General features: G+C 38.4%; 1 long non-coding RNA gene, 1 other non-coding gene and 1 pseudogene across 2 annotated transcripts; all 3 read right to left on the bottom strand.

The window, feature by feature from the left end:
• Window positions 1–392: 392 nt before the first annotated feature.
• Window positions 393–465, bottom strand: TRNAE-CUC (transfer RNA glutamic acid (anticodon CUC)). Its single transcript has one exon. It is a non-coding gene; the product is annotated as a tRNA-Glu (tRNA).
• Window positions 466–1,501: 1,036 nt separating this feature from the next.
• On the bottom strand, window positions 1,502–1,948 carry LOC140855678 (uncharacterized). The gene is made up of 2 exons (XR_012138638.1): window positions 1,876–1,948; window positions 1,502–1,772 (listed from the first exon to the last, which is right to left on the bottom strand). It is a non-coding gene; the product is annotated as an uncharacterized lncRNA (long non-coding RNA).
• A 779-nt stretch (window positions 1,949–2,727) lies between these two features.
• Window positions 2,728–17,120, bottom strand: LOC140855677 (zinc finger AN1 and C2H2 domain-containing stress-associated protein 16-like; annotated as a pseudogene).
• Window positions 17,121–17,362: the final 242 nt, after the last annotated feature.

Here is a 17,362-nt window from a genome sequence, read left to right as displayed (position 1 = left end):
AACCATTTAAAATTAAATGTGTTATCTAAAAATTTTAATGTTCAAGAAGTTAGATCTCAATCTCTCTCCCACTCCTCTTTCCTCCTCATCATCCCAGCATAGCCTTCGTTCTGCCCTCTCGTCGAAGAGCCGCAGCGCCTCCTCAGAGCCATAATCATCGTCGTCCGTGCCGGCCAGTTTGTCTACGGCATTTCATCGAACAACTGCTTGGCAGTTTCATGTTTTAAAGAGAGAATCTTCCTGTATGTTATATTGATGATCAACGAAACTGTCTGTTCCAGGCCTACATCAGTCTAGAGATGCACAAGTTGCTCCTCATCCACAGCGACAACCACTTCTCTGGGCATGAACTGGGGAAGGAAGGGTCGGGGTGCATTTGACAAAAAAACCTATTCCGTTGCCGGGACTCGAACCCGGGTCTCTCGGGTGAGAGCCGAGTATCCTAACCAACTAGACTACAACGGAGGGACGAAAGTATTCGGTTACAAAAGATAGTAATTTTTTAAAAATAGATTTCCAATTATCTCTTCTACCTCAAACCGAGGGCTGGGAACACAAGGTAAGATTTTGGAGGTCTTTGCTTTTAATCGGTACTTGGATCAAAATTCTGCACCTATCAACACAAAATATCCACAAGAGAGCTTAAATGATTATGGAAAACTGTAGAACTTCTATCTGTTTATCTACATTCGCAGAGGAGCCTTTTTTTTGTTGAAACTAGCTACACTAAAAGTGTAAGGTGTAAATACAGTCCTAAATATCTGACAAAATCAGGTTGTGAAGTGGACGAGGAACCAAAGCGGTACAAATTCAAACAATAGAACCGGTATGTTGAGTCCATAGGATGCCATTCAGCTAATTGCATTATTTTCCTTCCTGAAAGTGTGTCTGATCAGATGGTAAAAGCAAGTCATAATGAGTCTTCAAACATCAACCAATGGGGGATGACAAGCCTCCTAAAGCTCGACCCCAAAGACAACCACGAGATCGCCGAATACAGCAATGGAGCTTTTCACTACACATTCAGCACATATAATAAAAGGGACACCCATAAAAATACGGCTCCCAAATGTATAAACCTTTATGCTTTGATTCAGGCCCCGAGTAGTCTAATTTGATTGCTAGTCAAATGTAAGCCAGCCTGGTAAATCTAACGAGCCTTTAGACGATTCAAGAAATGCATAATAATAATAATGGACCCACTTCTGACAACTTACAGAACCACGCACCAATTCACCAACCAAAGGGCCAATTCCACACGTTGGCCTAACAGGTTATGAGAGGTGAGAGATTAACATTTCGCATCGCCAGAAGTGGAAGATGAAAATATGTGCTCGTGCAAGGCAACTCGGATGTATTAATTTCATTTTGTTATGACATCGTATTGATTGGGTATCATCTTATTGATAATTTTGAACGCCATAAATAACCATCAACATGGTCACATGTAGAGAGTTGTTGAAGTAGAAAACAACTTTTAATCAAACGTTGAAAACAAAAAGAGAGAAAAAAAAGTCATTTCTTAATTCAAATTGGTGACAGGAATTACAGCAACAATGTCAAGTAACTTGGATGTTGATGTAATATCTCCAATATAATTGGAGAACGCCTGCATTTTGAGCACACTACAGCGAAAGTAGACTGCTTCCAGTAAACAAAGCAGAAGCAACAATTATCCTTCCAGCAATATGAACTAATATGAATCTGCTTCAAGAGCCTCATCCATATGCACACTTATCAGAGCAACGGCAGTTTCAGTAACACAGGGCCAACTACAAAAAGAAATGAAAAGGAAGAAATACAATAAACAGCATGGACAGAAGCAAGTCTCTGCACATAAGTGTAAATGAGCTCATACAGTCTATGGAGACCTACTTGCCATACAGGCTGCAGGTGTGCACTGAATCATGTTAACAACGAGGAATAGAAAGTTACAATGACAAGCGCCATCATGCAAATTAACATCAAAAATGTAGTTTGAATTATTTCCACAAAGCAATTGTGTGTAATATGAGATTAGATAAGGCAAGAAGTTGAAAACAAGCCAAGAGAGTAATCAGCACAGTTAAAATGATATATCAAAATAAAAGCAGCACTACGGATGTAATTGTTGAAGAGAGTGCATCTAACTGAAGTTAAGACAATGCAGAGAGATCTGGTCGCTTAGAAAAAAAAAAAGGAAACATAAATATATTGTTACAATCATCTCTGGTGTGAGTGTGCATGTGCTCACATGTTTGTCTAGAAAACTAACTTTGCAGAAACAAATATGAAATCCTACTTTATCTTCAGAAAAAACTAATTACAACATCACAATTAGAGTATATTCTGTATTTGATCCGGCAAACTTTGAAGAGAAATCAGGAAGACAAGGACCATATCTCAGAAAAGAGGAGAGATCAGTAATGCCTCCCCTATCAAGAAGCAAAATTCAGATATTGTAAAATAATCTTGATTCTATTGCAAAAAATCGCAAGACATCCAAAATAGTAATTAAATTTCGAAAATATATGTCTATTCATTATTGCAATACATATGGAATAATCCGTTGAAACAATATGCAAGAATCAGTAGAGAATTATTCAGTGATCGAATGGATTTGTCATTTGACTGAAAAATATGGATAGGGTACTTCAATATCAATAAAAAATCTAATTATTTAGTAATATAGCAAAAATCCTACTGTTTTGGAGGGGGAGAAAATGTAATGCACAGTTGTGCTTACTATTAAGCAGTTGAAGACCCTCCATGATTCCCTCTCAACATGCTCCACCAACAATACTGGATCTCGAAATCCTCTGCTACATTTGGGGCACACGTCGATCATCCACCCTACTATGAACTGGCTGAGTGTTGCGCTGATGAGATTTTTCAGCATGCTCAATCAGAGCAGACACAGTGGAGAACCTTGCTGGACATTGAGTACACTGCTCCACAAGTGCACCACCACTACTGCTGGGTGCAGTTCCATCCTTTGCCCTTTGCAAAGCTTGGGTGGTTGCATCGCTCAGTTTCTGCATGCCCGCTTCAGCAGAAGCCCTCAAATTTGATGCTGCAGTAAGCAAGCTTGAACCCCACCAATGAGGAACCATTTGAACAGTTATTTGATGGTGACTCACGTTTCTGACTCCTATTTAGCAGACCAACAAACCGAAAGCCAGAATCCTGTTTTTTTGGTCCAGGACACTTGTGGTCAGGCCCAAATCTATGCTTCAAGCAGTGTTTCTTTGGTGCAGTCTCTACATCTTAACGTGTTAGAGAAAAGTTAGTAGTTCTTTGCAGCCAGGAACAGGACACCGCTTTTTTTGGTTGCTTTTCTGATAGTTTGATGGGTCACAGTCACAGTTCACATGAGACTCCCATGTGATATTAGGGTCTTCATTTGGAACCAAGCGAACTCCCTTTAGCACATAGTGGGCACACTAAGACAGTCACATCCTGTTGGTTTGCATTTGGACAGAGGTGTTTGGTGTAACTTCTGTGCTCCAGACAAAATACCTGGTCACCATTTCAATACAGAATCATTTGGTGCCTGATGTAAATATAACAAAAATAAAATAACACAAAAATAATTGTTAAGACTGATGCAACATCATACCGGTTTTAGGAGATAGCAGGAGTTCCTAAGTTGTATGAGCACCTGACACTCTTGACAAGAAAGAATATACTTGGTTTCCATTTAGCATTTTATATAGTTCGGCTATAAATTAGGTCTAGCCTCTCTAATTGAACATGGTCTCCATGTGATTCAAAAAAGCTAGTATTTTTTTATGGAATAAATTGTATTGAGTACCATATGTTTACTTTGCCATACCATCAGCATACAAGTACTCCGATAACAATCCTGACTTGAATCATACCTAACGCACAAAAAATACACAGGTACCAATTCCTTAATACTGCAGATGTTTGATAAGAAATGCTGATCCATGCTTGATGAAGCGAGAGACCAAGTTGCCCAAAAAAACTCCTCATCTTAGATGAAAAAGGAATCCTCAATATAGAAGGGAATCATGTGAAAGATCATCAAAAAGTTTATCTACTCTTGGATGGGACCAGATGGATTAACTTAACCATGGGACAGTACCTCCTTTGGAATTGCCATATATTAATATATGACAACTGATACCAGAGGAAAACTCGAAATATATGTTCCATAATTTAGATTCAAGCATCATTCACAATATCTTGCATTTGACCATGGCAGCTTTACATAGAAATCTGTCGATTTCCCATCTTAGACTCGTTAAATTAATTTTCCTTCAAAGTAACTTCACTGATATCATTTACCAATGCCAAATTATGGGAAGGTGGCTATAATCAAGTTAAGGGCAAACTGTATATTTAATAATAATAAGTTTGAGAAAAAGGGTAAAACATAGCAAAAGTCAAGCTGCTTGCAGATAGCCAGGAATAAGAACAAAGTAAGTAGATGGCAGTTGCAGATAGAGTTACTCTCTATATTTTCGATCGGCATAATAAAATGGATTAAACTGCAAAGAAAAATAAAAGGGTTCAGGAAAGCTGGCAATAGGCGTAGTTATTGGGAGGAATGAACTGTCGGCAAAGATTCATAAATCCAACCTTGGTTAGCCTTTATAAGGCTGGTAGGAAATGGTTATGATTCATAAATCAGCACTGTGAAGCTTGTTTGAGAGCCTATGCATCCTGCTCCATTTCTTGGCCAGGCTTACCACATGCTAATCCCAAAAGGTACCAAATATATTACCTAACATATGTCAAATATATTCAATATCTATACATATAAAGTAGCATAAATTTAGTTTATACTTAAGTCAATACTTCATTAATATATCATCAAGTAGGCAGCAAAGACGCATTTTGACAACATCATCAAGTACATGGTTTGCAATTTCAGTACCGGACCTTGTACTAGTCTTGGTACAGTGTTGGTATGCTAAGTATGAGGACTGATTTGGCGTACCAATGCTCGATAATCGGTATGCAAATTCCTCTGCCTCTCCCTTTCAAAAATAGAAAAAAAAAAAAAAAAGGCATATCGATTCGGTACTAGTATTGTATGGTGTACCCACTATTGTGTACCAGATCAACTATGCATCACATTAATATAGATACTAGCATATAGATGATGCATAAAAAACTGTTTGATGCAGACCGAGCCCAACTTGCGTCCACGTCCGGATTTCGGGTCTATCAAAGAAGGCGACACAAGTCAGCACCCGAATCCACTATCTGGATTTGAAGATTTTGCTGGAATTTTCTATTTAGAAAGATTTTTTTCATCTTCCTTTTCTATTTAAAAGATTTTATCATCTTTCTTTTTTTGTTTAGAAAAATTTTATTCTATCATCTTCCTTTTAGAAAAAGATTTTATTCTATCATCTTTCTTTCTTGCTTGGAAAGATTTGGTCAAAATTTCTTTTTCTGTTTAGGAGGATTTTGTTTGATCATCTTCCCTTTTTTTTTAGATAAGTCTCTAAGTTGGAAATATTTTCTTTTTATTCTCAGAGGTTGATCTATAAATAGTCCACAAGGCTTTGGCTATGGGGGAAAATGATTATTGAATAAAATTCGAGTTTTGTTAAAGAGTTGTAGTGAGAGCTTTGTTTCTTTCCCAGGGTGTTACCGGTTCGGGCGAGATCCAAAGTTCAGTTCTTCTTTAGATCTGTGTTCTCCTCTATTTTCTGTAAGTTGTGATTACCTACTAGTGAGATCTAATCGAGATTCGAGAAAGTTTGGAGATTTCACAAAATAAGAAGAAGATGGAGATTGAAGATGAAGATCTTGTTTCCCTTTCTCCTTGCACGTGCTATCCGAGACGTCCGACCAACCATCTGGGCCAACTTCAGCCTAAAGTCAAATATTAGTTTCTCTTTGCTTCACAAAAAAAAAAAGGGTTATAGTGCTAATTTTTCTGCCTAGATCCAGATCTACACATATCATCTATTGGTAATAAAAGCTGGGTTCATAGGATAGTTTGATTTTTATTTTTTTTCCTCGAAACATTTATCATATTACTTTTTTCCAAAAAAAAAAACAAAAATTAATTCAGTCCTTTTCCTTCCTGTATGATACTTGGTTGCGATTGTTGAGCAGGAATTGACTACGTGGACATCTACAAGCTTAGCTAGGAGATCGTTGTGGACAGACTGCGAATTGATCTGAGTTAATCATAATAGCATAACTGCGTGCTTGTTGGATATCATATGGTATAATTTCTTATCTGATTTAATCTCTTTACTATATTATTTTCTTTAGCTGAACATTCTTTCTTTATTAAAATTAATTTCAAAAAACAAAGCTCATTTAATCTTATTTTGCAATCAATTTTGTATGCCACATCTAAGGGATAGCAACCAGTATGATCGGTTTGACATCTTATGTGCTGCATTGATGCATAACATATAGGATTTTGGACCGTCTTGCATCAAATTTGGTATCAAAGTAGGAGGCAAATTGATTTAAGGGCACTTAACCCAATTAAATAAGATAAAATGAAAATGTGATCATCCTTCCTTAGCTCAAAAATCATCACTCTTCATATTGCATTGATCTAAATTTTTAATTTAAAATCAATTACATGTCAGCCCTAAGGAATTCGAGCTCAATAGGACAAGAAAACCGAAAGGATGGATCGGATTTGATTTGACTAACCAATTGGTGTCTAGAAAAGTGGTTTAGGGACTCAGTTCTGAAGAACGGTGGTTACTTAATTAGATCCGTTACGAAAGCACGGGAAGCCTCCCACCAATCTTACACTTACCTGGTCAATTTATCGGTTGATTTTAAAACTTGGAGTTCCTGAAGGTGATCTTAGAACAGTTACGAGCTATCTTGATTTATCCTCTTTTCCCTGATTATTGCACGATCCTTAGGAGTGGTAAAATTTATCATCCTATATCAATATCTTTTAACTCCACTGCAATGGATCAGATTTTACAACAATTGGCTGCTTTGAATACTAACTTAGATGACATAGGAAATCATGTGATCACCCTTAAAACTAATCAAACCATGGATGACACTGTGAACCCTAATGCTACTCCTGCTAGAACAGCTCTTAGAGCCATAGGCGATAGAAACCAGCCTAACCCTTTTAGGTTCAACTTCCAACCAGATGACGATATTACCAAGAAAGTTAAAATTAAAGCCCCAACCTTTGATGGTAGATTTGACTCTAAGACTTTCACTGATTGGCTGACTGACATGGACCAATTCTTTGATTGGTACGATATGCCCGATGACCGTTGCGTCTATTTCGCCAAAATGAAACTCATATGCACGGCCAAACAATAATGGATAAGTGTTGAGCGACAATTGGCTAGGTCTAGACAAGCATCGATCACGTTGTGGGATGAGATGAAGGCCAAATTGAGTGAAAAATATTTACCCTCAACCCATAGACAACTTCAGATAGAACAGATGTTGTCATTACATCAAGGTTTGATGACCATAACTGATGACATGCAAAAGTTCGATGAGATTTCTATTAGGTATAATGTCCAAGAAGAAGAGGATGTGACCTTAGCCCGATTTAGGAGAGGACTACGTGAGGAAATCCAGAAAGAGATCTCACCCCATCGAGTCACCACTGTTAAGGATGCATTCCAACTTGCAATCGAGTATGAGCGTTACCTCAAACCTCCAACCAAACGCTTCGGTTACCAAGCTAGGGAGTCGAGTACTAGAAAGTGGACCAATAGGAGCCAAAATACTACTAAGCCCATCATGCCCTCCCATCAACCTAACCGAGACCCTAATGGACCCTAATGGAAAATCTTTAGTTGAGGGAACCAAGCCAGATCTTTCCCGAGTGAAGTGTTTTAACTGTGAGAGGATGAGTCGTTACTCAAATAAGTATCCTCAAAAGTATAACTTGATGATGAAAAATGATGACGATGACTTCGAGGAAGTAGTGCATGAGACTAAAGAGTTTCCTAGTGATGAGGACGAGCACAAATATGTAGATGATGCTGATGACACTGTTCCTTTGCAAATCGTCTGTTGTATCCTTACCACCAAGAAGGATGAGGATGATTGGCGACGCACTGCTATCTTCCACACTTATACTAAGTGCGGGGATAAGGTATGCAAGATCGTCATTGACGGTGGTAGCAGCATGAATGTGGTCGCCAAAATGGCCCTCAATCGGATGAAGTTGACCCCTAAACCACATCCGAGCCCCTTTAGAGTTGCTTGGATAGATAAGACTACAATACTTGTCACTGAGCGATGTTTGGTCTCAATCAACTTTGCCACCTATAGGGATCAAGTGTGGTGTTATGTCCTCCCAATAGATGTTGGACACATTCTTTTAGCACGATCGTGGTTGTACGACCATAATGTTATACATCATGGTCGTCCAAACACATACACCACCCATAATAAGAAAAGAATTATGTTGAGACCCCACAAAATTAAAACGATTCAATATTCATCTAGCCAATCTAATGCACCTAAGGGACCAACAATGTCTAAGGAGAACACGTTGAGCATCACTAAGGTAGAGCCGACCAAACCGCTTCACTTTCTGAATTAGAAGCAATTCTGTCGAGAAGCCAGTTCTGGAGATGTCTACGCGCTAGTTGTTTGAGAGGTAAAGGAGCCTTCCCTTAATACTGAGCTGACCTTGAACCTTCAAAACCTATTGTCTGACTATTCTGATTTGACTCCAAATGAGTTATCCGATGAACTTCTACCCATGAGAGATATTCAACATGCAATAGATTTTGTACCTGGGTCGTCATTGCCAAACTTGCCACACTATAGGATGAACCCTAAGGAGCATGATGAGTTGAAACATCAAGTAGATGACTTGATTAGAAAGGGTTTCATTAAGGAGAGTATGAGTCCTTATGCAGTTCTGGCACTTTTTACTCCTAACAAGGATGGAACTTGACGAATATGTATCGACAGTCGAGCCATCAATAAGATCACTATTAAGTATAGGTTTCCAATCTCTCGATTAGACGACATGCTTGATATGATGACTGGATCCATTGAATGCTGTACCGTATTGAACTGGTCGGTACACCTCGTACTGAGCCGAACCAGCGGGGAACTGGCATGGTTCGATCGGTTCAAACGGTATATCGACGGAGGAGGAAGGAAAAGAAAGAAAAAATGAGAAAGAGAGAGAGGAGGAGAGGGAGGGAAGCGGGAGCCGTTGGAGGCCGATGGTGGCCCGCTGCGGCCACCGGAGGACCGCGAAAGCGTCCGCGGCTCATCGATTCGCCCAATAGGGCTTCAAAACGAGCAAGAAAGAGAGAGAAAAGAGGAAGATCATCGAAGATGGGAGCGGATGATGTCGCGATCACGGATGTGGGCTTCATCAGGGCTGGGGGAGGGGGTGGCGGAAGCGATGCGGACGGCGTCGCGATCGTGGAATAGGAGCTGTCGCCCCTGTTCATGTAATCCTCTTTTTTAAAATGAAGATCAACAGTGAAATCGGCAAACCATTTACCGGCTTCACTTGAGTTTCGATTTTTTTTAAAAAAAAACTATGAAACAAGGGCGTCACCTCTGTTTCACACCCGCAGCACCGTGCGCCTAGACTGCGCCATCCGACGGCCACGATGGCCAGTCGGAGAACATCTGATGGCCCCGCCCCCTCCTTCCCCTCCCTTCTTTTCTTTTTTCCTCCCTCTCTCTCTATTTCTCTCTCTTTCTCTTTTGGTTCAGATCCAATGCTTTCGTCGGTTCGCTACCGATTTGGTACAGTACGGAACCGTACCATCGATCGATCGAAACGACTGTCGGTACCGAGACGACGAACCTTGACTAGGTCAATGATTTTTACAAAAATTGACCTTAGAAGCGGATATCACCAGATAAGGATTAGGCCAGGAGATGAATGGAAAACTACCTTTAAGACAAAAGAAGGTTTATTCAAGTGGTTAGTCATGCCATTTGATTTAACAAATGCTCTAAGTACATTCATACGTATCATGAATCAAGTACTTCGACCTTTCATAGAAAAGTTTCTCATGGTCTATTTCGACGATATTCTGATTTATAGTAAAACCAAGGACAGACACCTAAGTCATCTTAGGCAAGTCTTAGATACTCTAAGGAGAGAAAAACTTTAGATTAATACCAAGAAGTGTGCCTTCATGCAACCTAAGGTTGTTTTCTTAGGCTTCGTGGTATCTGTAGATGGAGTATCGGCTGATCCTAATAAGGTCAAAGCAATCCAAGAGTGGCCCCAACCTCAGAACATTCATAAAGTTAGAAATTTCCATGGGTTAGCCACTTTTATCGGAGATTCATTTTAGGTTTAGTACAATTATGGCTGCGATTACGAACTATATGAAAAATGAAGAATTCAAGTGGACTAAGGGTGCAGATAAAGCATTTAATGAAATTAAAAAGCATATGTCTACTCCATCTATTTGAGGTAGCCTGATTTTAAGAAGATCTTTGAGGTTTCTTGTGACGCATCTGGAGTAGGAATAGGTGGAGTCCTAAGTCAAGAAGGTCATCCGATCGCTTATTTTAGTGAAAAGCTAAATGAGGCAAAGATGAAGTACTCCACGTATGATAAGAAATTGTACGTAGTTGTACAAGCCCTACGGTATTGGCGACATTATTTGTTACCTAAGGAGTTTGTTTTACTTTTGGACTATCAAGCCCTTAGTTATTTTAAGTCGTAAAAGAAATTGAATTTATGACATACCAAGTGGGTTGCGTTTCTTGAGGAATACACTTATATTCTTAACACATTTTACTGGAGTCGAAAATAGAGCTGCTGATGCCCTTAGTCGTGTTGTTATGACTTTGCATGCTGTGAGAGCACAAGTTATAGGGTTTGATCGAGTCAAAGATGATTATTCAACATGTCCAGATTTTGGTGAGACTCACAAGAATCTTCTAGATGGACAGCATGATAACCCTGATTTTGTTATTCATGAGGGATATTTATTTAAGGGTAGGCACTTGTGCATTCCCTAAGGCTCATTGAGAGAGTTTGTGATTTTGGAGTCGCATTCTGGAGGATTAGCAGGACATTTTGGCAGGGATAAGACTATTCTTTTAGTAGAAAACTGTTTCTTTTGGCCGAGTCTTAAGCAGGATGTTGCACGTGTTGTTGCCCAATGTGGTAGATGTCAGACTACTCAAGGCAAAACGAAAGAATACTGGTTTATATACACTTTTGCCCATGCCTCATGCCCCATGGCAAGATTTGAGCATGGACTTTGTTTTAGGACTTCCTAAGACTATTCGAGGTCATGATTCGATTCTAATGATAGTCGATAGGTTTTCTAAGATGGCATACTTTATAGCATGTAGGAAGACTTCTGACGCCACTCACATAGCAAAGCTTTTTGTTGATCAGGTCATAAAATTGCATGGATTACCCAAGACTATTGTGAGTGATAGAGATGTGTGATTTGTGAGTTACTTTTGGAAAACAATGTGAAAACTAATGAACACTAAATTATAATTTTCTTCGTCATATCATCCACAAAAAGATGGCCAAATCGAGGTTGTCAATCGAAGCCTAGGTGACTCATTGCATTGTCTAGTAGGTGATCATATTAAAAATTGGGATAGTATTTTGTCTATGGCTCAATTTGCTTACAATAACTAGGTTATCGCACTGTAGGGGTGAGTCCATTTGAGATTGTCACTGGTTACAACCTAGAACACCCATTGACCTAATTCTTTTACCGATAGATTATAGATCAAGCCAGCATGCCGAAGCATTTGTTCAACATATAAAAGACTTGCATGATAAGATAAGACAAGCAATTGTTTTAAAAACTGAGGTTTATACAAACAAAGCAAATGAACATCAGCGTGAAGGAAATTTTAAAGGAGATATGGTTATGGTAAGGATTCGACCAGAATGATTTCGCACAGGTACCACAAAAAAGCTATATGCGAGAAATTTGGGTCCATTCAAGATCTTGAAGCGACTAAATCTAAATGCTTATGTCTTGGATTTGCCCACTGATGTTGGTTTTAGCTCAACGATCAATGTTGAGGATCTTAGCTACTATCATAAATCTCTTTCCATCAACAGCCCCAGTTCCACAAGTATACCTCTACCACCACTTCCACTTCCGCCTATACCTAATATTCTGAGAAAGAAAGAAGAAATTGAACAAGTTTTCGACGATCGACTTGTTATCACACAATCAGGTGATTCGCATAGCTTTCTGATGAAGTGGGCATTCCGATCTGATGAAGAAGTAACATGGATATCCGAGCATGAGCTGAGAAAAATTGCCCCAGATCTCTATGAGGATTACATCAGCCATAATCCGTCAGAGTCGGATTTTTCCAAGCCGAAAAGAGATAATGCAGACCGAGCCCAACTTGCATCCACATCCAAACTTCAGGTCTATCAAAGAAGGCGGCACAAGTCAGCACCCGAATCCACTATCTGGATTTGAAGATTTTGCTGAATTTTCTATTTAGAAAGATTTTTTTCTTTCTTTTATATTTAAAAGATTTTATCATCTTTCTTTTTTTATTTAGGAAGATTTTATTCTATCATCTTCTTTTTAGAAAAAAAAATTATTCTGTCATCTTTCTTTTCTTGCTTGAGAAGATTTGGTCAAAATTTCTTTTTCTGTTTAAGAGGATCTTGTTTGATCATCTTCCTTTTTTTTAGATAAGTCTTTAAATTGAAAATATTTTTTTTTATTCGCAGAGGTGTTGGTCTATAAATAGCCTACAAGGCTTTGGCTATGGGGGAGAATGATTATTGAATAAAATTCAAGTTTTGTTAAAGAGTTGTAGTGAAAGCTTTGTTTCTTTCTTGGGGTGTTACCGGTTTTGACGAGATCCAAAGTTTAGTTCTTCTTTAGATATGTGTTCTCCTCTATTTTCTGTAAGTTGTGATTACTTATTAGTGAGATCTGATCGAGATTCGAGAAAATTTGGAAATTTCACAAAGTAGGAAGAAGACGGAGGTTGAAGACGAAGATCTTTTTTTTCCTTCTCCTTGTGCGTGCTATCCAAGACGTCCGACCAGCCATCCATACCAGCAATCTGGGCCAACTTCAACCCAAAGTCAAGTATTAGCTCTTCTTTACTTCACAAAAAAAAAGGTTATAGTGCTAATTTTTCTGTCCAGATCCAGATCTACACGTATCATCTATTGGTAATAAAAGCTGGGTTCATAAGATAGTTTGATTTCTATTTTCTTTCCTCGAAAAATTTATCATATTACTTCTTTCTAAAAAAAATCAGAAATTAATTCAGTCATTTCCCTTCCTACATGATACTTGATTGTGATTGTTGAGCAGGAATTGACTACGTGGACATCTACAAACTTAGCTAAGAGATCATTGTGGATGGACTGTGAATTGATCTGAGTTAATCATAATAGCATAACTGCATGCTTGTTGGACATCATATGGTATAATTTCTTATCTAATTTAATCTCTTTACTTTATTATTTTCTTTAGTCGAACATTTTTTCTTTATTAAAATTAATTTCAAAAAAAAAAATGCTCATTTAATCTTATTTTGCAATCAATTTTGTATGCCACATTTAAGGGATAGCAATCAGTAGGATAGGTTTGACATCTTATGTGCTGTATTGATGCATAACATATAGAATTTTGGACCGTCCAGCATCACTGTTTAATAATACGCACTTCATGAAAATGCAATATATTTGCATCACTTTTGTTCCTCGTCTTGAAGATGGCAGACACAAGATTTTAGATCTAGCAATAAAAAACTTTTAATAAATCAGCATACAGATATAAATAAACATGTATGCCATTATATGTCATATAGTGGTATGAGTATATCCAAAGTTCATCGCTTCAGTACCGGACCCCGTACCAGTACCATCCTATTACAGTGCCGATATGTGGTACAGTATGGATACAGTGAACCTTGGATATATCTATGTGTTCTAAGTTTGTATATTTACTTTTTTATGATTTAGTTGTTCTTGTGGCCCATGATTGGAATGAACTAGAAAAGAAGGCTTTGTAAAGCTAACCTAATGTCAAATTGGTGGAATGAGGTTTGGTTATATAGTTATGTATATAATAAGTTGATAGATGTTAAACATGTTCCATCAAAAATATTTTGGTTACATCAAAGATAAGGTAACTAATTGATGGATTAATTTTTTTAATTGTGGTTCATAACTTCTACTTTGTTCTGGTGTTCATCTCTTCCTCATCATCTTTAGCCTCCCTGCTTCATGGTCCACAAACCTCTTCCTTCATTCCCTTTACTTGTTGGACAATTTTCATCACAATAAAAAGAATCCATCATAAGCTACTAAATTGGTGAAAATGGAGGTTAATTACTAAGGGTTGAGAATGTGGACCACGACTAAAACTAAAAACAAACGATCTTTATGAAGTTAACAACTAAAATGATGTAATCTATATCAGAAGTTGATTATATTTGAAAGAACAAATTTAGAACCAACTTATTCAACTGCGTTGATAGATGATATATGAATTTGTAAAGAGATATGGTAGTCTGACCATGCAATGGATCTCAATATAGTGATCGAATTATATTTCAGAAAAAGAGATTGGCACCTAGCAAATTCAATAGCAAGTCAAGCTCTTATGGCTATATTATTCCATTTAAATGGTGAGCAATCAACCTATGACCGTAGATTAATCCCCCTATAAAGATTTGACCATATAATATGCAGAAGAAGTAGAAAATGAAGGAACAAGAACTAAAATGTCGATTTCTAAGAATATGGAGCTTAAGCCTTTAAAGAAAGATTTGGGCTTAGTCCCACAGTGATGCTATAGGCTAACTAAAAATTGATATAGGAGGGAAGAGTAATGATTCTGGGGAATATGATGTATGAAGAATCAAAAAATGTAAGAAAAAAGGGTCAATAACAAGAAGCAACTCATCAACCATGTGATAAAGTTAAATAAACAAAAGGCATATGCAAGGACCTAGGTATCAGGCCCATATCATACCATGCCATTTAGTCCAAACCATGCCGCATAGATACCAGCATGATTGAAAGAGTGCATGACGGTTCTAGTATCAGCATATACCAACATGTATGGGACTATATACAACATGTCTTGCTAGTACCCACTGGTCCACACATGCAAAAGTTGTTCAAAGCTTGTAAACCAAACTTGAATCCAACCTAATCTAGCCAAACTTGGATATACCATTAAAGTTCGTTTCTTATTTTCCTCTCTTGAAACTCCCTAGTAATATCTTTTCAACTTCTTCAATGTTATTGCTTCAATGATATACTCTGATCCAAATTCATGCTAGTTGTTTGTGAACCATCTAGACAATGCAATGCATATGTCCAGTATTATCTGTGAAACTAGCACCAGCCTTAGTAAGGTTTAAGATGATAATTGGATAATTAAGGAGTGTGATGGGTTAGAAATAAGTCTCCTTCCCGCAAGAAAGAAATCAACAACAGCCCAAATGGGAAAAAGGAAAAAGAATAAAGAAACAAGAGAGGGGCAAAAAGGAAAACTAGACCATGTCGGTCTGATAATTGTGGATCTGACAGAAATCCTTTGTCATATTTTGTATTAGTCAAGGATAAGTTCCACCAACCTACAAGATAACCCCATAACTAGCCCAAGGCCACAAGTGAAATCCCCTTAAATATAGGGGGCACAGCCATACTAGTCATTTTCAATTATGTGAGTCTGACCTACTTCAATGAAGTTAATGAACTCTACTTCTATGAGGTTTCTTTTCAGAATTTTCTAATGATTACGTGCAGGCTTAACACAATGGTCACATTTTAAGGGGACAAGAAAACAGTCTGAATCCTCTCAAGTTCAGAGAACAAATTTGACAGTCTAGTTCCCCAGCCATGGCTGTCCCTCTATTGTGGGACAGGGTCCAATGCATCATGGCCATCCTGCAATATACAGAAAGTCATAATTACAGAACCTGAGATGGTCTATAAACTTGAGAGGATCCCTAACTTGAAAGAGAAACATATGAAGTTAAACCATCTCACAATAAACCTGCCGTGCCTTCTTTATGAGTCTAAACAATGATCATTGAGCTCCACCGCCATCAAAATTGAGAGCAAGAGTTGGATGGTTTTGCCATGATTCGATGATGCACTATGGGAAAGAAGAGCTCAACAGATACAAGTTATACAAATGTAGTAGCATATATCATTTCATCTATCATGTGTAAATCATAAATTGCTAATTGGTAACGAGAATCAACAAGACTAATGTTTTTTTCCCCCTTCCCCCAGCCCTCCACCTCACAAGAGTTTTGCATGATGGCTTCATAAACACACTCCTTTTTGACAAGATACATCAACCACCCAACCTCTCCAGAAATTTGTATAATTGGAATGTTTGATTCAGTTGTGGGGTGTGGTCCTTGTTTTTCTACGTAAGTTAGTCCTATCACAAGTTCGTGATCAGAAAACCAACTGAACAATGGCTTCCTTTACTTTATCTAGTGCCCGACAACAAATAGCGACACACTTGTTGTTCCCTGACATCGATTGCTGGTCCCATATCCACAAAGATTAGCCTTTTCCATTGTGTTTTGACATAAAGATTTGTGTTATTAGTCTAAGCCCCGGAGTATGACGTATTAGGCTGAAGTTCGCTACCAAGAACAAGATAATTAGCCATTCTATACAAATGCAAATCCTCAGATCTTCCATCATATTATATAAACCCCACTTCCCTCTCAGACAAGAAGGCATCGGATCCTATTAAATTCCTCTATTAATTTCCTCATAAATTCCATCCAATGCTATAATTATTCCATGACCAATCCTGATGTTTTCCAAGATTAAGAAATCAAAAACGGAAAGAAGGAGAGAGAAGATTGAGGAGTACCTTGTTGCACCGATCGCACGTAAAAGGCAAGAAGTCGATCTGCCGGCAGTCATCAACGTTGCAGTGCTTACCAAGATCGGGGAACTCTGGCGTTCCCATCGATGGCAAGAGGGAGACAAGATCAATCAGAGAAGAGGCGAAGGAGATGGAGACGAGAGATACACGGCGATAAAAATAGTCCGACTCCAATTCGGATCGCCGTCCTCCTCTCTCTCTCTCTCTCTCTGTAGCTCTCGCTCCCTCCCTCTTTTCTTTTTCCTTTTTTTTTTTTTTTCTCTTTGTTTTTGTTCTTTTTCTTTTTGGAGGACGGGTTCAACGACCGCGTGAGGGGCTGCGCGGTCGAGGAACGGAAGAAGGTAAGATTTTTTTTTTTTTTTTGGTAAGAAGGAAATACTTTCGTATCTGAACCAATAATAGGTTGCCACGTAGAAGAGTGGGGGCGATATGGCGTGGGGCCTACGCGGTTTTGAGGCGTTTATAGGGCGGTCGTGGCAATGGCTGATTGTGGAAAATTTTGTATTGGGGTTTGTAGGGGATCTGGACCCTTTGAGGTTTCGGACAGAGAAACACGGATATGGGGT

The sequence above is a fragment of the Elaeis guineensis genome, chromosome 2, assembly GCF_000442705.2.
Source record: "Elaeis guineensis isolate ETL-2024a chromosome 2, EG11, whole genome shotgun sequence".
Lineage (NCBI taxonomy): Eukaryota > Viridiplantae > Streptophyta > Magnoliopsida > Arecales > Arecaceae > Elaeis > Elaeis guineensis.
Note: the sequence above shows the minus strand (reverse complement) of the source record. Positions and strands in the feature narration are given on the sequence as shown.